At 43.6% G+C, this 24,873-nt stretch overlaps 1 protein-coding gene across 2 annotated transcripts in view; it reads right to left on the bottom strand.

Annotated features, from left to right (window-relative positions):
- Window positions 1–22,450, bottom strand: part of HPGDS (hematopoietic prostaglandin D synthase) — a 77,820-nt gene extending 55,370 nt beyond the window's left edge. The window contains exon 1 of one of the 2 annotated variants that reach the window (XM_066574033.1): window positions 22,345–22,450. The gene's annotated coding sequence lies outside the window, so the exon portion shown is untranslated. Of the gene's footprint in view, window positions 1–2,195; window positions 2,316–22,344 lie in introns of those variants that run through there. The other variant, XM_066574034.1, reaches the window with a different exon arrangement.
- Window positions 22,451–24,873: the final 2,423 nt, after the last annotated feature.

Here is a 24,873-nt window from a genome sequence, read left to right as displayed (position 1 = left end):
GTTAATGAGGCTTTATGGTAAAGAGCTAGATTTGGGATTCCCATTCCTCCAGAAGCTCTGGGTGCGGTCAGGGCCTTCCAATTACGCCTTGGTCTATGGTTCCCCCAGATGAAGTACATCATTGACCTCCTGACCTTTAATAGAAATGCCCCCGGTAGTTTTATTGGTACTGTTTGGAACATGTACATAAATCTTGGGAGGGCATTCATTTTGATGGTGTTGATCCTTCCGAACCAAGACAGAGGGACTGTTTTCCATCTGTCAAAGTCCGCTTCCAGTTTGGTTAATAGGGATTTATAGTTTTTCAGGAAAAGCTGGTCTAGGTCTGGTGTAATTGTTACCCCCAGGTATTTGATCTCATCTGATCTCCAGATGAAAGGAAGGGATGGTTTTAGGGCGGTGACTTCTGCATCTGTTAAAGTGGTGTTTAAGATTACCGACTTGCTCAGATTCACTTTAAAGTTAGAGAGCCGTCCGAACCTTTTAAATTCCTCTAGAACAACAGGGAGGGCTATTCTGGGATTCGTGATATATAGTAATAGGTCGTCGGCATATAGAGCCGTTTTGTGTTCGTTATTGCCTATCCTGATCCCGCGTATGTTCGAATTCGCTTGAAGAGCGTTCGCTAAAGCTTCCATAACTAGTATGTACAGGGAGGGAGACAGGGGACACCCCTGACGTGTGCCGTTACGAATCCAGATTGGATCCGACAGCTGTCCATTGACCCGGATACGTGCTGAGGGGTCCCTATACAAGGCCATTATCCGGCCCTTGAGTTTGGGGCCGAAGCCCAGCCTCTCAAGGACTGCCTCCAGAAATCCCCAGCTTACCCTGTCAAAGGCTTTTTCCGCGTCTACTGAGAGAAGACAGAGGGGATCCCCGGATTTACGCGCCCGGGATACGAGGGCCAATGTCCTTATAGTATTGTCCCCTGCCTCCCTCCCGTGCACAAAGCCCACCTGGTCTCTGTGGATCAAGGATGGTATTTGCGCTTGTAGACGTGTAGCTATAATTTTGGAGAAAATTTTGGTGTCAATGTTCAAGAGGGATATCGGCCTGTAGCTACCACAGACTGATGGGTCCTTGCCTGGTTTCGGTATGACTGTTATTACCGCTTGTAATGCTTGTGTGGGGAAGGGGCACGAGTCAGAGATTGAGTTGAAGGTGTGGAGCAATAAAGGGGCTAAGTGTTCCTCAAAGATTTTGAAAAACCGGGGTGTGTACCCATCTGGACCTGGGCTCTTCCCTATCTTCAGGGACTTGATTGCTTCTTTTACCTCCTGTAGTGTGAAGTCCTCTTCTAGTAAGGCCTGGTCTGAGTCCGAGATTCTAGTTGGAGTAAAGTCTGCCAGATAGGAATCTCTCTCTCGTGCTATTTTTATCCCCTGCTTTTTATATCTGTCTGGAAGATTGTATAGGTCGTGATAATATTGGTGGAAATTATTTATTATTTTTGAGTTGGCGTGGACCAGTCCTTTTTGAGTTTGAATGGCGAATACGTACGTTTGTGATGTTTTTGGATTTAGAGCTCTGGCTAGTCCCTTTTCGCTTTTGTTCCCATGCTCATAGTACCATCCTTTGGTTTTATCCCTCTGGCAAAGTGAATTTAGGTCTAGTATGTGTAATATTTTGATTTGGGTTGACGAAATTTCTGCTGCCTTACTTAGAGGACGATGTTTTGTTGGCGTGTTCGAGTTGATCCAGTTGGGAGATTAGGTCGCTCAGTTTACCTGTTCTCTCTTTCTTTAAGCGTGCCCCGTGGGATATAAATATCCCCCTGAGTACACACTTAAGTGCTTCCCACTTTATGGGCACAGGGGTTGAGTCCAGGGCGTGGTCCAGGCCGAAGTTTTGGATAGCTTCCTGGATCGCCTGTAAGCAGGCGGCGTCATTCAGTAAATTATCATTCAGGCGCCAGCTAATGTTTTTTCTATCGTTTTGAGACCCTCTCAATGATCCCCAGACCGGAGCATGGTCGGACCAGATGAGGGAGCCGATCGAGCTCGAGGGGTTACGATCTAGTAGAGCGTGTGATATGAATAGGTAGTCTAGTAGGTGATAGCATTTATGGGATGGGGAATAAAAACTGTAATCTCTTTTTCCCGGGTGTAATATCCGCCAAAGGTCAATCAGGCGGAGATTAGCCAGTTCCCTGCGGAATCTGCGGAGTGCTGTGTATGCGATGTTAGACTTACCCCCAGAGGAGTCGAGTTTGGGTTCTAGGCTGAGGTTGAGGTCGCCTCCCAGTATGATGTTGGAGCCGTCCGCAAAGGTCCTCAGAGCCCCCAGTATCCGGATCCCAAATCGGACCTGTCCTTGGTTCGGGAAATAAATGTTAGCTACCGTTATAACTTCATTACCTACTTGGATTTTTAGAAAAATATAACGACCTTCAGAGTCTGTTGATAACGATATAAATTTGTGGGGGAAGTGTTTGTGTATGGCAATTGAAGTGCCCCCTGCCTTTTTAGAAGGATGAGGGCTGTGATACCAAGTGTTGTAGTTGCGGTTCCTACAGTTGGGTATCTTGTTTGCTTGGAAGTGTGTTTCTTGTAGTAGCGCAATCATTGTTCTGTGTTTATGTAGGTGTTCCAAGATCTGCCCCCTCTTGGCTGGCTTATTCATCCCCCTTACATTGTAAGTACTAAATGTGATATTGGTCATTGTGTTGTCTTAATTCTTGGGTTATCTTCCCGACCGGGTTTGGGAGGAGGGGGGAAGAGGGAGAGAGTGGGGTGGAGAGAAAAGAAAGAAAAGAGAAAAAGGTTTGTTAGAAAACCTTTGTGTGGCATTAGGCCGCCACACTAGTGTGGTGAAGAGTTGTAAACTCATTTAGGTTGCACTAATGTGCAACTTTTCACCCTGGTGGAGAGTGGTGAGGTTTCCGACAAAGCTACATCGGGTCCCACACAACCCCCACCCTCAGTGTGAGTGTATATACGCTGAGGTCCCTATCGGGATCCTTGTGTACATAGGTTCCGGTATTGGCATTTTAAACCTGTTTCTAAATAGGTTATAATAATTTTATAATAGAAAAAAAAAAACAAACCAAGAAACAAAGTTATAAACTTAACGTAATTAGACGGCAATTATAAGGACTATAAGGGGTGTAAAGTCCGTATTCGGACAGCGGCGTGATGACCCTTTGGTATGCCTTCTGTAACAATCTTGGAGAGACATCGGAGTCTAAGATCCTGGTAATGGGTCTTTGTGGCGTTCTCGTCGCTGTTTAGGGGGCACCGATTGCCATTGTTCCTGGGCTGTATAGGCGATCGGTACTGGGGAGGTGGGCCAGTCAGGTATCTTGATCAGGGGGAGCTGAAATGTTCCTAGAAAGTTGGGTAGATCTCCCAACATACAGAAAGTGGCCGTCTTCCCCTCTTTTTTGGCAGTTAGGGCGAATGGAAAACCCCAACGGTATGTGATTCCGTTTTCTTTTAGCGCTGTGGTTAGTGGTTTCAGGGCTCCTCTCAGGCGCAGTGTGTTGCGTGCTAGGTCTTGTACCAGAATAAGCGGTCTGCCATTATGCGTGAGGTCTCCCTTTTCTCTGGCTTTCTGTAAGATGCAGTCCTTTTCCTTATAAAAGTGGATCCTACATATTATGTCCCTTGGGCGGTTAGTGTCCGTGCCTCTCGGGCCCAGTGCCCTGTGAATTCTATCTATCATGATCGGTTTTTCTCGTGTACGGCCCAGCAATTGTAGAAAAAATGTTTGGGCCCATTCCTCTAGCTGGTGTCCTTCTACTTCTTCTGTTACGCCCCATATGCGCAGGTTATTCCTCCTATTTCTGTTCTCGAGGTCATCTAAATGTGAGATAATGTTGGAGATTTGATCTGATTGGTGTTGAATGACCTGCCTGTGGAATTCCAAAATGGACGCCATTCCCTCCTGCGTCTCCTCAACCTGGAGGAGCCTGTGACCCATATGGTGTATGTCAGAATGGATCCGGTCAAAGGCCTGTCTGTTAGACTCTTCAAATCTTGTAAATAGTGCATTCAATTCGTCCTTTGTGGGGATTGACATAATGCGTGATTTCCATGCCCCGTTATCCGCCATAGATGTTGCCCTTTCTGGCGAACTATGTGTAGGGCTGCTGAGTGCACTTTTGCCAGGGGATATGTCCCAGTCGTGAGGATCACTACTCCCATCAGGGCTGTGCTGTTGCAGTGTAGTGTGCTGAGGGGCTTTGTCCCGGGTGTTTTGCGGGGGGCAGGTCTCCCCCTTACTCACAGTTATGGTGGATGCAGACTCTGCACCTTGGGTTTCAGTCCCTGGGCTGCTTTGGTCTGCTAGATCGTTCTGTGGGGAGTCCCTTGTCCCGGCTCCCGCTGTTGTTGCTGCTGTTAATGGGGTTTCCGGCTGTGTTCTCCGTGCGGTCGGGCTGTGTTGAGCCGCTGCTGCTGCAGAGGGAGAGGAAGCCGGCACATACGCTCCGCTGCTGGCCGGCGCCATCTTGGGTCTTCTCCCGGCTGTGCACGGAGCGCCGATAAAGCGCTCCATTGTCCCTTTCTTGGAGGTGAGTGCCGCTGATTGTGTGTCTGGGGCCGTCTTCTTACCCATCCCGACCTGGGAGGGTGATTTTCGCCGAGTACCGGTGGTTTATGGCTGAGGGAAGGAAGGCTGTAGCGGGAGTCCGACTCTCAAGCGTCTTTCCCGGTCATCCGCAGGCCACGCCCGGCCCCTGAATCTTTAGAGACGAGCGGGAGGATACTCGGCTAAGGCACTACTCACTTGAGTAGTTAGCCTTAGCGAGTATACTCGCTCATCTCTAATAGCTAGGCTTATACTCGAGTCAATAGGTTTTACCATTTTTTTGTGGTAAAACTTATTGACTCGGCTTATACTCGGGTCGGCTAATACTCGAGTATATACGGGACTTAGAAATAGCTCCACTCATTTTTAAAAGTCTTTACTTCTGAGTTTTCGCTCTCGTTATTACTACCTATTTCAAGCTGTTACCACAGATAAGACCTTCAGTTTATGAATTACCGTATACCTGTTCAAATAAACTAGAGATGGCTGTATACCCCAAACACTATACATACACTATATACCCCAAACCGAAAATCAGCACAATTTCATGTGTTGTGTCTTAATTTGTCTACCAGTATTAAAGTGAATCTGTCAGCTGGAACACGCTGTTCAAATACACTATATGTTTTATTCATTTAGATCTCTGCCTATTCTGAGCTGAGCAGCCCAATGGGCGGAGCTATTAGTGATTGACAGCGCCTTCAATATGTCATACACAGCTGTCAATCACTGATAACTCCGCCCATTGGACTATCCAGCTCAGAGTTAGCAAAGATTTATATGGATAAACTACAAGTTCTACTGAATCTTTTCCCATGAAACTATATATCAATCTGCTCAGCTCCTCCTGTTCTATAACATCATGCCTGCAGTTTGTCAGCATGTTGGAGCTGACAGATTCCCTTTAACAAAATACGTATCCCAAAATTATATAAATGAAGACTACAAGTCATCCTGCAAGAAAACTGGAAAAATATAAAAGTTATGGGTGTTGGAATGTGTCAATGCAGAGAGTTTAAATTAAAAAAAAAAAAAAAAAGCTTGTTCTGTGCAAAAATTTGTGAAACATACAAAAGCTACATTACAACTTATTCAAAATTATTGTCATTAAAAAGTTAAATTTATTAATATAAAGTAAGCCCTAAAATGGTGCCTTTAAACATACAACTAATTTCACAGGTAAACTCGCATAAATTGATGGAAAACTAAGAAAAAGAGTTTATTTTTCATCTTTGCATTCTGAAAGCAAACAGTGAAAAAAAAAAAAAAAAAATGCTGTGTCATAGGCCGGTTACACACAGACGATTATAGTCGCATGAGATTTGTGCATTGCGAGATGCACAAATATGAACCCTATTCATTCGAATGGGTTGATACATATAAGGGATGTTTTCCCGCATGGCACAGAGGTGCGATCTTCTTGCAATATCACCCATTGTTGTCATTGAAAGCAATGGCAGAAACTGTGATCCTCGGTGACAGCAGCATCAGGGGATTCCTTCAGATGCAGTGGGGGTAAAGGGACTCCCCATGGTGATGAAGGAATCCCCAACTGCTACCGTCACAGTTCCTCCATGCAGCTAGCGCTGCTGCCGCCCCACTGGAAGCAATGGGATGAAGGGATTCCCCGTAGTGATTTAAGGCTGTTTTCACATGAAAACACCTTGCAATAAAGGGGCTTTTACATGTTGAAAGAAAAAAATGCAATATCAGACTGCGAATTACAGCCTGATATTACCCCCACCTGTGTGATACTAGCCTAAATGGTAGCGGTTTATTCTACAAACTTATGTTATTATGATAGCCAATCACATGGCATTAACTTAAATCTGCTACAGGTTTATCCTGTCTAGTCTATCAACCAGCATGTGGATGGAGACCAGCGTAAAAGGGCAAAAGTTACAAATGATTGCGTACAAGTTCTAATAAATATGTCTCATGCTCCTTTGCTCAACATTTGGCCATTAAAATCTCATTGTTGTATATCTGATCTTGTTTTACAGCTAGGAAGTATTTTTTCAGCGCGATTGTGATGCAGCCAGGCCATAAAATGATCTGTATGGCCTGAAGAGAAAAAACACAATAAAAGATCGCTGCGTCTTATTTTTGGAGTAGACTATGCCAGCAAAAACAGGCGTGGTAGTCGCTCAATCTGAGACTCCTCACAAGGAAAGTATTGTAAGGTCAGATCTAGGAAGCACTTAGGAACCAGACCTGTATATCTGAAACACACTGACAGGGCAGATACTGTATGACAAACTCAGATCTTCCATGCTGCACTCCATGCCAAGAATCACAATACAAAGTAACACTATCAATTTGTAACACTTAGTAAACATTCCAGAAACCAGTTCCATATTAAGCAATAGCAAGCGTCTACAGCGAGTTTCTACCAGTGAATGATAATATTGATAGGGGTCAATCATTATTAATCAATAACCTAACATAAGAAAGATAAGGAAACAGTGTAATGAATGTGACATTAGTTATTTGGTTATATAATGTTATGTATTATATGTAAAACATTCCGGAAGTTGCTAGTAGAATTTGGATATAGAATCATATGTAAAAAGGTATATTCAAGCGTTTATTTGAATATTGATTTTAAAATACTAAATGTATGATTAATTAGATTTTATTCAGTTATCTTACTGAATACCAACTCTGTGCTGACTCCCGAGTAGGTGGCCGAACCAGTTTTGTCTATGTGAAAAGTAGAAACAATGTCCCCTCTTTTGATGTGCAAATTGTTGATGGATCTTTAAGATTACATTCCGATTAAGTAGGTACTCAGGCAGCCAGGAGACAACCTTTATTATCACATGTAATTGTTTTATGTATAGTTCAAACAGCTTTGTTGATACCTTTTGTTTAAAAGGCTTTTGATTTACAGCCCTATTGTAATCTGTTGGAATGAGGGTTTGGTCAGCAAAAGTAGAATGAAACTAGGTATTGGAAACGCCTTCTTTCCAACTTGCATATAAACTAGCAATGTACAACAATAAACAGAATTCATTCTGATTTACTAAGTCTGTGTATAGTGGGTCATTATGGTTCTCAACTATGAGTACTCTATATAATATTTCCTCTTAATTTGGATACAGGCAACATTCGCATTTCGGTCTGCGTTCCAGACCCCCCACAGTTTATTTGGCGCCCGACAAGTGGGGCAGAAGCTAACTCCTTACCTGCAGCCGATACCTGACTACACTACCTGCCGACCAGCCGGACGAGAGGCCACGGGACCCCAGATCTACAAAACACCGGTATACGGTAAGCTCTTGACTTGCCACTCAAGCTCTGGGCTCTCCTGACTTCATTCAGTCCTCGTGTCGACAGGGGGTGAGTTGCTGTATGTTATATAGGACGCTTCTGCCTGTTATTTACGGTGTTCTTAGTGACCGTGCTAGACGGAAGAACCCTTGTGTGTATATTGCCATGTTGCCTGTAGTAATTGTTGAAATCTGTACGTTGATAGTCTGTGTCGTGTTAGCCATAATTTGCTTTTACTGAGTCTGTTATAATATCACCAGAAGTTCCCTTAGAAGAGAGGTCTGGTCTCCCCTAAACCCCCCCCCTTAAGGAGTCCGTAAAATTATTCCAGGACCAGGGGTCCTTAGTGTACTGTGTGAAATAGAAGCCTGTGTGACCTATAGAAGCCTGTGTGACCTATAGAAGCCTGTGTGACCTATAGAAGCCTGTGTGACCTATAGAAGCCTGTGTGACCTATAGAAACCTGTGTGACAAATAGAAACCTGTGTGACAAATAGAAACCTGTGTGACAAATAAGGTTCTGTGTGCCATAAGCTGTGTGAGAAAGGGAAGGGGGAGACGATTGCAGACAAGTGTATAAAATATAGAAAGATAGGACTTAGAAAAACGGGAACCTTTAACTATGAGTTCTGGTAACAGTACGGGAAAAAGCATGAAAGATATCAGAAACGCCGGTTTAGATAAAGGAACAGACAATATGGGAAACGTACAGGGCAAGTAGTATGCCTATATGGAAATCAGCTAGAGAAATAGTAAAAGACAAAGAAGGCACGTTAGCTGTGGGAAGAAGGATGTAGTAAGGTGTTTAGAATTTTGGGAGTCTTAGACCAGCAAGTTTGGGGAAAAGATTCAGAGATAGTCAAAAGGTTGTATAAAAATATGCTAAACAGATGGATTAAGGCAAGTATAGATACGGCAGTAAGGGGTTATCAGAGAAAGGGAATCCTCTTATAGTTTGTGTCCCTCTGGGACATAAAGTAAGTTCATGCAAAATCTGTGGACAATTATGTGACAAATAACCACTATTGTTTGTCTTGTAAGTCTTGTTGTTATGTAAACTAATCTTTGTTGTACGTCTTAGTGTTCTTGTAATGTCTAATTTCTAAGTGTAAGAAAGTTATACCCCACTCACATCTGTGGGGGTTCAAAAGAACAATGAAGTATATATATACTGGGTGGTTTTTTTTTTTGTTTTTTTTTCCTGAGTGTAAAGTTGATGTAAGCAATTTTAGCTGAAGGTTATAGAAAAAAAGAAAAAAAAAGCAAGTCAATGAGTTAAGGAAAGGTAGAAGGTTTAACAATGCACGGTAATAATAGTTGCTATCTGGAGTGGTGAATATAAGTATGTGGGTAGAAATGGGCATAAGTTGTATTGTGTTTGTCATTGGGTAGCCTATTCTGAGCGAATCGTGTAAAAACCGCGGTACTAAGAGTTTTTCTTATCTATACATAATTCGCTCATTATTGGAAGTCTGGTGTACAGTAAATACAATCCCAATTTCTACTTCACATATTATCAGTCCGTATAGGAATGGGAAAAAAAAACAAAAAAAAAAAAAAAAAAAAAAAAACCCCTTAGTGAGTGTGAATTTGCAGTTTAGAAGATACAGGCAGTGGAACCAGTTATACAGCTATTTGTCTGGAGAAGTTTCTGTGTTCTATAGAAGATAAGATACATTTCAAAGGGTGGGGAGTACTGGGCTTTAGAAGACCTACTTGTCTTTGCAAAGAAATGTGAATTAAGAATTGGTTATATTTGGCTACACAGGAAGTATGTTGTATTATATATATACTGTTCAATAGCTAAAAATGAAATGAGAAAAGAATTCAAAGCACAGGTATATAATGTTCTCTCATTGTGGGGTCAGTTCCCTCTTCAACCTTCACCCCCTCCTTCATCTCAATTCCAACCGTCTCCTCCCCCCCACCCTATGCCAAGTCATCCACTCCAAGGTCAAACATTGGACTGGAGGGATGGACCTGCTGGCATTGTGGACAACAGAACCCGGATTGGAGAGAGAGCTGCCCTGCTTGCGGAGCTCCTCGGTGCAAACCGGTTATGCCTATGCTCACTAGATCCTAGGCTAGTGAGTGGAAGCATGAGGACAAGAAAGAGATGCAGGGAGCGGAGGGTGATATAGAAGCAGATGTAAAACAGGGAAGGCAGTGGGAACTATAATCTAAAATTATGTGAAAGACTATTGTGGCACAGATTGGGATAAAAATAAACATAAGAGAAGTAGTAGAGACGAGGGAAATAAGCAGGGTTGGGAAGTACCGACACTTTTAGACAAGTGAGGAAGTACTGACACTTAAAAAGTAGTAACTGACATGCAAATGTTTTTGTCTTTATGTGTGTGTATTAATGAAGGGCCCGTATGAGAGTTAGATTGTGTTATATGGTGTATACTGTCCGGTGGCTAGAAACTAAATGAGGCAAGAAAGACCAAATGCTGAGCCAGATCACAGGGGGTGGAGCTAGGTGATGTAAGGAGATGGGAGGGAAGAACAATAGGAAGAGGTCTTCCTCCACCCTCAACACAGACCAGCCTAGCTGAGAAGTATACGTCTTGTAATTACTAATAATTAATGCTCTTTAAAGTCTGAATGTTTTAGTTGCTTATTAATATCTTAGCTATTGTTCTGTTTCATAGAGATAAAATTCAGTGTCATAGAAAGGAAGACAGACGCTGATGAAATAAGAAACTTGTAATGAATTGTGTGAATTACACGGTCTTAAAAATAGAGAACATATAGGGATTTTTAAGATATATTTTAGTTTTTTTTTTTTGCTTTTTGTGTAAATGTCAGTTCTGTAATTGGTTGGACGTCTATATCACTGCTAAATGCTGTTAGTACTGCACTGTCTCTGAGAGAATGTTCTGTAGGAGAGACATGCAGATGACCAGCATCGAAGGGGTGGAGCTAGATAATGTAAAAGTAGGTAATGTTTCATCCTTCTTTTGTCTACAAAGGAGGGGGTGAGGAGCTTGGGCAGTTAGGAAGTTTTTTTTTTCCCTTCTCAAATTTGATGAGACATTGCAGGCAGGATCAGATTAATAATGAATTTGCTTAAAGAATATCATATTCCAATATGAATACATGTTTGTGGATTATTCTGCCTTGTTGTAATTCATGTCTGTTATTTGTACTAATATCTTACAAGCCTTATCTGCATCCATCAAATTTTCACCGGATGGATCGGTACGGGTTGAGACCTCAAGTGACAGTTCAGAGGAGGTTTGTAAACTAACTGCTCTCTTGGTAGATCCGGCTCATGCATTTGTCTTGATAGCTACTGCAGAAACTCAGCTTTCCGCAGGTCCTGACAAATAGTAAGCCACCTCCAAGACAAACTCCAATTCCTGAGTCATTGCTTAGCCCAAGGAACTGGACATCTGACATAGGTGATCCAGGTATTGCAGGTCAGCAATTTCTAAATTTTTAATTTTTAATTCTTTTATTTGCTACAAGGTTCTGATCTATTTTAAATAGAATACCAGCCTGATTGTCTAGCAGTAATTGGTGCAAGGGGTTTCAGGAGTGCCGATTCAGCTGGCAGAAACTGAACCACTAGAGGTAATGTTTAAAGGGTCACGATGCCTCATGCGCTTCCTTGTGCTGGAAAGTCCTGAAAGCATATTGGGAACCGAAATGATGGGACCCTTGGGATCTTGTATCGAATTTCACCCGTCCGGTGAGGCTCGTATACACCCCAGGTCTGAAAGTCACCCGACCTTCGGTCGGATGGCAGCAGACCTAGCGACACCTCTCCCTGTCTTCACTCTTACGCACGCAGAGAAACAAGTTCTTAGTGTCGTTACTTTGAGCCTTTGGGCTACCAGTCAGACGGACCTCGACAGACTGTCTGTATTTGTTTGTATTTAATTCCAGAGGAAAGCAGTACTGTTGGATAGTGCTGCCACAAGGGGCACAGTATAGCCCAATACCAGTTCACCAGATTCATGAAACTGGTATTAGACGCCTGGCCAATTCGCGAGGGCACCGCCCTCTTGTAATATGTTGATGATTTGTTTTTATTTTCTTTTATGTACTGCTGACACAAATAGTTACCTCAATGCATCACTAAGCCTTTTGTGTTTCCTCCATCAGAGTAGAATGGCTGCAAAGCCAGCAAAGAGAAACTTCTTAGATCACACCATGGTGATCTACACCCCACATGACATACATGGTATCCTGACACAGGTAAGCCGTAGACATCTGTCTCTTGCTAGACGGATCAAAATGGAACTTGCATTTACACTCTTCATCCAATGTCTCATTTCAACGTTGCACCACTTTGAATCCGGCCACCTTATTGCCATTAGGTGACACTGATTCAAATGGGGGAGTAAGTACAGAGGACCAGCTTTTTGCAAATTCTCTGACTGATGAAGAGGAGGCCTTTTGATGCAGAACACCAGCATGATTGTGACAGCTGGGTTCGCACATGTCACTGACAAACCCCTCCTAAACCCCCACCTTGAAATGTTTGTGGATGGATCTAGATACCTGAATGACAAAGGAAGGCTTGTAACAGGTTTTGAAGTAGTCACACTGAATGAGATACTTGTACAAAAGCCACTGCCGCCACACATGTCAGCGCAGGAACTGAGGCCTGTACGATTGAAAAATATACCACTACTAATATCTACACTGATTCCAGGTACGCCTTTGGTACTGCACACGATTATGGACCCATCTGGCGGTCCAGGAGCTTTCTCACGGCACAAGGCAAGCCCATTAAGCTATCATGTTGCCAGGACAGGTGGCCATAATAAAGGTTAAAGCACACACGCAGGGGCAGTCACCAGAGAACAAGGGGATAGGGCAGCCAAGGCTGCAGCTCTCCTAGGACAGGACGCAAGACCCCTTGTGCTGTAAGTTGGATCTTGGTCCCACCGCTCTTGTTGATTTGGGATTTGGCGTCCTACGGGACGTAGATGATGTACCAGCGGCTGCCTACACCCACCTCGCCGTCCTAGCTCACGGGAAAGTGCATGCCTCTCGGAATGCCATGGTTTCTGTTATGGACAAGGTATGGTATGCTCCAGGGTTGGACAGGTTGGCGAAGGCATATGTGAAGGCATGTGAAGTGACCACTGTATCCTATTCAGAGATTACAAATCGATTACATCCAGCTTCCCAAATCAGGCAGGTATGAGTACGTCCTTGTGTGCGTGGACCTGTTCAAAGCCACCGCACAATGTACAGTGGCTAAACTTGTGTCAGAACTTGTATGTAGATTTGGGGTACTAGAGACAATTGAGAGTGACAGAGGTACACAATTTACAGGTTAAGTGATGCGAAAGGTGATGTCAGCCCTTGGGGTGGAACAAGCGTTTTACACTCCATACCACCCGCAGAGTTTAACAGAGTTGAAAGAACTAAAATGATATGCTTAAGTTAAAAGAAGTGTTTGGCTCTATGCCAAGATTAGGCCTGTACCATCCACAGGCCCTGCAGCAGGGGTGTGATAAGGTTATTGAATATGTACAAGAATTATGTCGTAAACTGAAAATAACACCCGATCTAGTGTTTTCCCCAATTCCAGACCCTGACAACCTAGAGGGGACTAATTTCTTGCCACCTGGAGATTGGGTGGTCGCAAAAAGACACGTAATAAAGGCCTTGGACCCAAGGTTTGACGGACAATACCAAGTTCTGTTGTCAACACCTACTTCTGTAAAAGTGGATACATGCCTCCCACTGCAAGAAAGCTCCCGAGCCAGAGGAAAAGTGATGGGTGGGATCCCGGCGTTGTTTGGGTGGGGGAGGTAATGGACATTTTGATTTTCACTTCTGCATTTGTCTTATTGGACTGTCTTCTTATTGGGAAACACCACTACGAACGATCCACATGGACAAGCGATGGACTGGATGGGCAAATATTTCCCACACGTGTATGCCCAACCTCAGGAGTGGAGAGGACATTTTGCGGACTTGTCTATTATCTGTCCCCACTCCTGTAGAGACTCTTCGAGACATACCCAAAAATACACCCCTTTAAGTGTCTAATATGACAATGACGATATTGATGTTGATAAATCTAAGATTACTGTATTGTAAACTTGATTGACTTGCAATATTTGATATTATGTCTTCATATCTTGATGGACATAGAGTGCACCATTCCTACCTGGGAACCCGACACCTATGGGTGACAGAACCAGGAGATAATGGTGGCTCTGATGTCCAAATGGGGGAATGATAGGGGTCAATCATTATTAATCAATAACCTAACATAAGAAAGATAAGGAAACAGTGTAATGAATGTGACATTAGTTATTTGGTTATATAATGTTATGTATTATATGTAAAACATTCCGGAAGTTGCTAGTAGAATTTGGATATAGAATCATATGTAAAAAGGTATATTCAAGCGTTTATTTGAATATTGATTTTAAAATACTAAATGTATGATTAATTAGATTTTATTCAGTTATCTTACTGAATACCAACTCTGTGCTGACTCCCGAGTAGGTGGCCGAACCAGTTTTGTCTATGTGAAAAGTAGAAACAATGTCCCCTCTTTTGATGTGCAAATTGTTGATGGATCTTTAAGATTACATTCCGATTAAGTAGGTACTCAGGCAGCCAGGAGACAACCTTTATTATCACATGTAATTGTTTTATGTATAGTTCAAACAGCTTTGTTGATACCTTTTGTTTAAAAGGCTTTTGATTTACAGCCCTATTGTAATCTGTTGGAATGAGGGTTTGGTCAGCAAAAGTAGAATGAAACTAGGTATTGGAAACGCCTTCTTTCCAACTTGCATATAAACTAGCAATGTACAACAATAAACAGAATTCATTCTGATTTACTAAGTCTGTGTATAGTGGGTCATTATGGTTCTCAACTATGAGTACTCTATATAATATTTCCTCTTAATTTGGATACAGGCAACATTCGCATTTCGGTCTGCGTTCCAGACCCCCCACAATATCACATTACTGAGGTCTGGTAAAACTGAAAACCCCACTATCTTAGGCCAGTCTCCCACAGGCGGTTTTAGAACAGTGTTTTTTTTTTCTCCTTTTCAATAATTTTTATTGGGTTTTATAATAAACAAGAAAAACAGAAAGTTGCCATATTTGTTGCATTAGAATACAATTTCTGTACTGAGACATAAATATTTTAAACATAAAATGCGTTTTCTTACAAAAGAAAAGAAAATAGTTGGCAGGCTAATCGCCTCACAATATCACGCAACTGGGAAAGGGCTGAAGTTTCTACCAGAAAAGGAATAGAACAGCATTTTAAAACATGTTTGACAGTGTTTTTAATGCGCCCCATCATCGCAATGGGTGGTGTGGTGCGATAAAAAGCGCTGCAACACCTAAGATAGAACAGCGTTTGATTTAGCGCCTGTTAGAGACGCCGCGCTAAAACGCTCATCTGAAAAGCCCAATTGAAATAGATGGAGGCTCACTACAGCATTTTTAGCGGACATTTCAAACATCCGCTAAACGCTTAAAAAAATGCCTATGTGGGAACTGGCCTTATTGTCAATATTTCAAAGCAGGGAGAGACACAACTTGAAGCTCCTGGACCTAAATATAAAGTCTGTGACAGGACCGCTTACCTGGACATGGACCATTTATCATACTGGTGTTGTCTTATCTATCAGGCAGACTGTGGAGTTCCCTCTGGTATTAGGGCCCGGGTGACTGTGCCACCTCTGCCACCGCGATAGCTATGCCCAAGATTGCGAGTTTTAAGAGAACAGCAGGGGTGGCAATTTTTGAGCCAAAACCAGATCCATCAGGAAATAAATGTCCTTCCTTCAAATTTTCCATTCCCTTTGAATCTACTTTTGGCTTTGGCTCACAAAAAATGCCACAAAAGCCAGTGTGTGAAAGCACCCCAAAACGGTTGGCCCATTTATTGAAGGAAAAAAAGTTATCCAGCACTGGATTCACACAGCTGTATGGCAGGTTGCAGTGGAGAAACTTGGGTACAACAGATATCAGTCAATGTGCCGTCTGGTCTGCATGGCCGCCGCACATCACATGTCCTAATCTCATCCATGAAGACAGAAGAGAGCATGCAGCAGTTTTGTTTACATGGACCAGCAGTCCCGGTGAAAAACGGCTCATCTGTACAGTTTTAAAGGCTGTGAGCCGTCCATGGATTACACAGACAGCGCATGGCCCAAAAGCACAGCCGTGCGACTTGGCCCTTAGGGTACAATTGCTCAGCTGCGGCTAATGCTCATGTTTTACCAGCATTTAGTGGTAAACCACAAACTATTACTAGTGTAAGCATAACTATCCATGTAAGACAAGAGCTGTCACCTTAGGGCGGTATTACACGAGTGCCACTAGTGTTCCCAATCTACCCTAAGAAAATGTGGTAACCATATGCAGCCGAAATACTGACCACTCACAGCGGCCAATCACTGGGAGATTTTGCACAAAGAAAGAGCAGTGCCATGGGCAGAATCTGTGGCCACTGGTTCATCGGAGTTTTTGCTGCATGTAGTTTACTGTACATTCCAATGAGCACGTAGACTCATCAACCTCCCCGGATCTAATGTCTCCATGTGTCCCGTCATTCAAATGAAGGCAGGCAGTGGGCAGAAAACTAGGAAGAAGGGGAGTAGTATTTGTAGGCCGCCTTCACATGGGTCAGAACTGCTGTGGTTTCCACTGGCGGAATCTCTGCAGTACAGTACAAGCCATCTGGAGGGGATTTATAAAAACAATCTGCTTTGCATGCTGTGGAAATTTCCTGCAATAAGTCTGCAGCATTGCTGGAAAATGCAGTGGACTCCAAATCCGCATGCCTATTTAGGCTGCAGAACTCGACCCTTCAAATATACGGGTTCAATCCCACAGCAGAGCTGCAGATTTGGCCACTGGAATTTACAGCACAACTACTGTGGGATGTCCGCAGGGATCACGCTGTGGGTGAAGGCAGCCGAAGGCCATTTTCACATGGCCGAGAAAATCCCGCAGGATTTGTGCGTTGCATGACCCACAAATATGAAGCCCATTCTTTTGAACGAGGTCATACACCTGAGCAATTTGTTTTTCTGCATCGCAATTCGGAAACCAAATTGCAGCACGTCTTATTATGGCTGACAGCCATGGCGGAGGATCACCATTTCCCTGAAGTGTTGTGAAGCGGTTTTGAGATAAAAACACCTCAGAGTCGCATGAAATCGCACGTTGGTGAGCGTGATATCGAGCCGTGATTCATAGCCCAATATTGCACTCACCTATGTGAAATTAGCCTCAGGCGAGAGGAGATTTGTGTGTTGCGAGAGGCACGAATATGAACCCCTTTTTTGTTTTCAATGGGCCGGCAGCAGCATCGCGCCGCGAGCTCGGTACACACAGTGGGATGCAAAGCTTTCCCATTTAAAACAGTGGTAGACACTCCGTGATCCTCCGCCATGGCTATCAGCAACACACCTTGTGTCACACCACGTGCAGTCGCACAGGCGCTCGCCAACGTAAAATTTTCCCATGGGTGGGAGGCATTTTTTCATCAAAGCCACCTTGCATCACTTTGGGGAAGTAGCAATCCTCGGAGTGTCTTCCATTGTTATCAATGTGGAGACCTCGCATCGCATCGTAATGCATGCAGCTAGTATTTCGTGCGATGCTGCTGCTGGCTCATTAAAAAAAATCGGTTGATGCGACGTGAGGGTACGCCCAAAGTTAGGACATGCTGGGATTTTTTGATGCGGGTAAAAAAAAAATAAAAAAATGTATAAATAAATGCTCATGTGCATGACCTTATTCCAAAGAGGTTTGTGCATTTTGCGTGAAAATCTCAGCCGTGTGAAACCGGTTTTAGAATGATTTTTTAGCAACGAAACACCAGTTTAGGTACATAAAGTAAATAGTAGTTTTGGTAGTTCTCACACTGGCAGCCTTTTAGGCATAAGTTGTTAGAGAATTGTTGGGTGATGAACACTAACTTTTCAAAGGACCAACTGGCTTTGGAAAAGGAAAAAATGAAAATAAAGTCCCCCCCCCCTCCCCAATCTTTTGTTTTGTTTTCTATTCAGTCCACTTGGAATAATTAGGATCATTTTTCCAAGAATAACTTTTCAGACTGTCAGAATAGCTTTTTCATATGGAATTTAAGGGCTAACCCCCCCCCCCCCCAAAAAAAAACACAGCAGCAATGAAAAGCCTACTACCCAACAACCACGAGAGCGATGTAATGCGAGGTTTCTCTTTGAAAACAATGAGAAATACTGGCCAATCATCCGGTGTGGATTGCTACTTCCTTGAAGTGATGCAAAGCGTTTTTGACATAAATAACTTCGCATCTGTGGGAAATGTCGCGTTCCTGAGAGCAGAGTTTCACGGCCTGATATCACATTGTGAAATTAGCCTAAGGGTGTATTTACGCGGTGCACTTGACAGGACTGAAAAAATCTGCACACAACACTTTTTGCATTTGATGCATATTTTGAAATCCCTTTCATTTCTATGACAAAAAAACAGAGAAACGAAAAAAACGTGCGTTGGGGAAAAAGACAAGTCAAGACAGGGACATGCTCTTTTGACGTGTATTTTGGAGCAGAAGCACCTTGTACCTTTATGCGGTTCCTGTGTTGTTGGCTCACTGGCATTGTACATGCAAATTGCAGCACTTGATTTCCCTATGTTATGCGTCACGGCACACTCCAGCCATTTCCCTATACACAGTTCATTCTCTGTGTAGCAATGCATCTAAAACACTGGATCCCGGCCCCATGCAAATATAAAACTCCATTACCGTAAATAGATATGACCGCGTTACAAAGATGGATTGTATCTTCACCTATTATACTTCATCCACAATAAAAAGTGGACTCACCTGGACTGAAGAACCAGTCTGAATGACAAGCCACTACACCGCTGATCTAAGTGTGCCTACAATCTATTTGTTGCTACAAGAACCACATCCCTGTATAGTTCCAGGAGTACAGGGAGAATGTCATAGGAATTGGCCGGGCTCTTGATCCACTGATCACAAGAATGGATGGTGGTGGCCATTTTTCTCTGGACAGATGTCACATGACCCTTGATGACAGCATGTCTTTTTGACCAAAACATGTGACGATCACTGGTGTCAACCATTATTTTCTAGTTTGTTGCCATGTTACTGGTATATGGCAACTTCTTCCCCACACCCTGCTGATGTGGCTACCCATCTAGATGGCCAGTGAAGACTCTGATGCTGCCTTTACTCAGTCAATCATGTGCTAATTAGCACACACCAATACTCCCACATCCATTTCTTGGTTTAGGTAAATAGTTACACAGCCTGGTAATGTAATCGACATCCTCTGAAACGCGTTGCAGAACACAATCCATGCTTTCTGCATCTATTGAACTGCTTTTGGAATAAATCTTTCAGAAGCCCCCCAGATACCTTCTGGGGATTTCTTATTTGTGCCCATTGGTCCCTATGGCCTTCTCTCTAAATTAATTTACTTTGGATGATTTAACCTACATGCTCACCAAGTGGCACAGGAGTTACGTACACTTTTATCATGTTTGAAGACCCCATTACCATCTGTGGGCCAAAGATTCATGCCAAAATCTCCATATTTTAACAGCTATAACATGGGATTGGGGTTCAGAAAGAGTGACTGTATAGAGTGAATTTCCTCTAAAGCGACCCTCTTGTTTCCGGACACAGAAGGGGCAGGGGGGATATTACCTGCAATTGTTCTTTTCTGTGGTCCTTCTAATCTGACAGTTTTGGGCCGTGTGTGCACCAAGATGGCTGCAGCTATTTTCTAGCTACCTAATGCACACTGTGCACTGCTCTGATTGGCCAGTGGTGATCAAATGAGCACAATGTACTATGGGGATTAAGCAGCCAGAAGATTGTGTCAGCCATCTTTGACAGCCGAAAGCACGACCAGGAACTGGTGAATTGGAAGGACAGCAGAGTAGAGGATCTGCAGGTAGTAGACCCCACTCAGATACCAGATCAGAGTCTTGTCTCAAAACAAGGGGATCGCTTTAATCAGACATCTAATAATCCAGAAACTCTGATAATCTGGCAAAGTTTTTCAGTACGGAACCGCAATGTCAAAGAAACAGAAAACAGATGAAGCAGAGACATTTTATTTTGGGCTTTCTTCATCAAGGTTCTTGTACCTGCACAAGTTAGTTTTAAGTAGTTTTTATGTGATTGTCCTATAATCCAGAATATCTGTTAATTCATTAGAACCTGTTAGATCCAATTAATACAATAAAATGATTTCACTGCAGCAAGTATAAGTCTGCTATACCCTCCTGCAGACGGCCGGGTCGGATCGCGCTGTGAGAATCCTCGCAGCGGGATGCGAGCCGTGCCCCTGCAGTGACCACTGCAGCTCACCTGCTCCCAGCATCTCCTCGCTTTGCTATGCGTCGGCTGCCACCCAGCCGTCACATGCACAGAGCCAAGCTGGCTCGTCACTAGTGACGTTCCTGTGCAGGCCTCTGCGAGGCTCGCACAGAATTAGGACATGCCACGATTTGTTTTCAAGCGGTCAAATCACGACTGTCTGAATAGGATTGCATTATGTAATACAATCCTATGGCAGCAGGCACGGGCAGAAATTCTGCGGGAAATCCTGCCATGAAATTTCCACCCGTGTGCAGGGGGCCAAAAACTGGTTGTTCCACACAAGTGATCTGCTGTCAGATACATCCTCAGGATAGGTCATCAATATTTAATCATCAAGGACCTATAGCATGGGATTTTTGGCGATCACCCAGCTGAACGGTCAGTGCAGCACGCCAGATGTGCATCATAGGAGACAGAATCGGAAATGGCCTAGCTGTCTTCACACGCTTTAAAATTAATAGTAACTAAAGCAGCTATTATGCTTCCAGCACTTCTTGATTTCAATTGAAGTGAAGCCAATGAGGCTACCTATGTTTCTATCTACTATGACACACATCCGGCCGGCTGCATTGACAACTGGGTGAAGAGGTGGTCGCCGGGGATCCCATGTGGTGGTTCACTGACAATTAACTATTAAGTAGAGAAAGTCCTGACAAAGGATACTTGGAAGCTATAAAACTAATTTTTATGCATCCAGCTAGATTTAGGCAAAGTATGACGCTGGGCAAAATTTAAAAAGTGGGGCCACAAATCCTGACAAAGGACACTTGGGAGCTATAAATGTAGTGGCTATGTATCAGGAATGGTTTTACGCTGGTTGTAATCCTGGATAGAATTAAAAGCAGGGCCCAAAGTCGCGACTTCGCCAAAATCGGCAGAGTTTGCCGCCCAGACATCTTTGGTCTTTCACCTCTGCATTCCCAGCTTCAACACTAGAGCCCCACGGAATGCAGTATAACTGGAATCAGTCGGCTAGCAGCGCATGCACCAGAGGAGGACTGGAGTCCCACAGGGGACAGATAAGTATTCTTTTATTACAGGTGAAGGAACAACAGATCTAAACAGGAACCTTCCAGGCTTCAATGTCCTCCAGGTTAAAGGGAATGAAATGACAAACATCTATTTGTCGAAATAAATTTGTGAAATGTCAAACATCTAAACTTGTATTCACATTCACCCGTAACAGTCATGCTGTGCCTCCAACAACTTTGTGATAGGGTCTCTGGCTATTTTTCATTTACGTCTATGGCTGCCTTTACACGGGCGTCAAAATTCCGCATGATTTCTGCTTTGCGAGACGCACAAATATAAACCCCATTCTTTTGAATGGGGTAATACACATGAGCGTTGTTTTCCTGCTTGTCACCGCGATGCGATGTGGGAAACAAATAGCGACATGTTCTATCTTGCTGCATACTCTCGCATCGCCGAGCCCATTATTTTCAATTGTGTTGGTGGCAGCATCACACTAGCTGCACGCGATGTGAGGTCTCCCATTGAAAACAATGGGAGAAACTCTGCAATCCTCCGTCACGGCAGACAGCCACGCTGAAGGATTGCCTCTTCCCTGAAGTGATGCGAGGCTGTTTTGACATGAAAACTCCTCACATCCATAGAGAAATCACAAAAACAACACAGTTATCAATGACACTTTGTGAATGGAAAAATGTGTGAGTTCGACCTTAAGTAAAAAGCAATCACTGCTCTGCAACATTTGGCTACCATTGAAAAGTAGAACACAGGAAACAATGTAGCAAAAATGTTACTAATGAGCATTAGGAATCCAAAATGTAATCAGTACAAGGTTATCCGAAATATGATAGATAGTGGGCTGATAACTTTATAGGTGGTTTTAGTGCTACCGACTGCTGCCAAACAAACGGATTAGAAACTTTATAAGCCAAACTTTCCAGATTGGTCTATCTATCTCTTTAAATCCTGATACAGTGTGTGCACTGCCAATTACATGAACAGACAGCATATGTGTGAAGATGATTATCAGCTGTAGCCGACCTCTGCTGTGAAATCAGTGTATATACACACATATATATATATATATATATATATATATATATATATATATATATACACACACACACACACACACACACACACACACACACACACACACACACACACACACACACACACACAGTAGAAAACAGCAGGGGAGATTTTTCTTTTACCTCGCAGTCCAGAGTCTTCAGGAGGAAGCAGAGCTGTACTAAGCCTGGCCTCACAGACAGAAGTAATTTTGAACTGTTCCCTGCATTAATTGTATCCACCCACACTAGTAAGGATCCAGCTTTATTACTCAATATTGCCCTCTAGAGGATGGAATACACAAAGAACATTTTATTTAACATTTGAGTTCAAACAAGGTCTTTCTATAAACACAATGGGAATTGCTTTACATCAGATCCTGTCCTTGTATTTGCCAGGCCATGAAGGATCGTTAACCCCTTAGTGACCACGCCTGTTTGAGCCTTAGTGGCCAAGTAGTTTTTCAGGTTTTTTTCACTGTTGCATTCCCAGAGCCACAACTTTTAAATGTTTCTGTCAACATAGCCATATGAGGGCTTGTTCTTTGCGGGACAAGTTGTATATTTTAATGGCATCATTTTGGGGTACATATAATGCTTTGTTTAAGTTTTATTTTGTTTTTAGTTGTTTTTGGGGGGGGAAAGTCTGACATTTGTTTATTGTATTTAATTTTTACAGCTTTCAGTGTTCAAAACAAATTATTTGGTAACATTATTCTCTGGATCAGCCTATTCAGTTAATACCAAGTTTAAACAGTTTCTTTTTTAGTTTCAAATGACCTATTCTTTATTGGCCCTGTAAGATCACAAGGTAAAAAAGAAGGCCAAAAATGACAAAACAGATTCTTTAAACAGGGAATCTGCACTGGTTAAATAAACAAAGGGACTGGAAAATTTGGATAATTTGTTGCTTCATGCTGTTATAAATCCCATCAATATAAGGACCTATTAACATGGCCGTAAGCATTTTTTGTGCGCCCACCAGCGCTGTAAGAACGCTGAATGGCAAAGGGCCCGGCCCATATATGCCGAGCCCTCAATGCTGTGGGGTCTGAGGAAACATTCCCCTGTTCTCTCCCCCTCGCCAGCTCACCTCCTCTCTCCTCCCCTCCGTCCATTTGCATTGGGTAGGGGCGGGGCAGGGGCAGAGCTAAGCTCCCGCCCCTTGTCTGCAGCCATCAATGGGAGGGGCAGAGTGGGTGGAGCTTAGCTCTGCCCCCACGCCCCCTCCCATTGCAAACATTGGCAAGGGGCAGAGAGGAGAAGAAAAGTGGAGGGAGTTTAGTAGTCACGCTGCTAAACCCCCTCCCACCTCCATTCTCCGACAGCTAGTATAGGTTCCCATAGGAATCTATGCAGCTGCCACCGCCAGCGTGAAAGCGCTTTTACACCCCAGTGTACTGATATGTTGTAAGCAGAGATGAGCGAGTATACTCACTAAAGGCAATTGCTCGAGCGAGCATTGCCTTTAGCGAGTATCTCCCCCGCTCGAGACTGCAGGTTCGGGTGCCGGCGCGGGGGAGCGGTGAGTAGCGGCTGTCAGCAGGAGGGAGCAGGGGGGTAGAGAGGGAGAGAGGGATCTCCCCTCCGTTCCGCCCCACTCTCCCCCGCAGCTCCATGTCCGAACCTGCAGTCTCGAGCGGGGGAGATACTCGCTAAAGGCAATGCTCGCTCGAGCAATTGCCTTTAGCGAGTATACTCGCTCATCTATAGTTGTAAGCCAATGCATCAGAGGGGCAGCGTACATCTGCCAGGCATGAAAACCTGGCCAATATATGCCCGTGTGAATAAGCCCTAAATTATCGCAATAGACTATAGTTTAGAAAAAAAATATTAACACTTCTCTCAAGTAAATCTCCATACAGCCAGAAATGACAGGGTTAGCAAGCAAATATGTGTAAAATAAAAATGCTAGGAAATCTATCATAATACTGAGAGCTCCGTGAGCGTTACATTGTCTCTAAATAACAGTCTACAGTTGTGTTTTGCTTCCTTCTCCTCTGAGACTAAACTGTTCATAGCTAGAAAAGAACACTTATATCATCAGATAGACGATATAGTACTGGTAGAGGGGAAATGCCAGCATGGAACAAGTGACCACCAAGGTAAAAGCAAAATGCATCTGGGCACAAACTAGCCAGCAGTAAGGAATGGCAATGTTAGATGACCCTTACTGCAACCTCACACAAACTCTGCAAACAATAAAGCAAAGACGTGGTTCATACCTTGCCAACACAGGGCAGATATAACTGTGTAATCAATTTTAACACCAAATCTGAGGCACAATTGTTAGTGGGCACTAAACATGAAACGATCTATGTAATTGCTTAACAGATTAGTTACTGATTTTCGATAATGAAAAACTGAGAGCTCTTTCCCATGAGCGAATATTGGCCGCCGTTTTCACGCCCGAACGATATTTGCTACCATCTGGGGCATAAAAGTTTGTGAACGGGTGTAAAAATCTAACATTTGTGCGCCCGTTCACACGGCATGGGCCCCAGCGCATACACACCGAGGCTGCCATGCCGTTGAGCCTTCCCCTTCCCTCACCGACTCACCTCCTCTCTCCTCCCCTCCGGCTGATTCCAATGGGAGGGGGTGGGACGGGGTGGAGCTAAGCACTGCCCTGTCCCACGTCCTCGTTACTGGCTGTGGACAAGGGGCAAAAGC

This window comes from Eleutherodactylus coqui, chromosome 7 (assembly GCF_035609145.1).
Source record: "Eleutherodactylus coqui strain aEleCoq1 chromosome 7, aEleCoq1.hap1, whole genome shotgun sequence".
NCBI classification, from domain to species: domain Eukaryota; kingdom Metazoa; phylum Chordata; class Amphibia; order Anura; family Eleutherodactylidae; genus Eleutherodactylus; species Eleutherodactylus coqui.
This window is presented reverse-complemented; position numbering and strand designations above follow the sequence as displayed.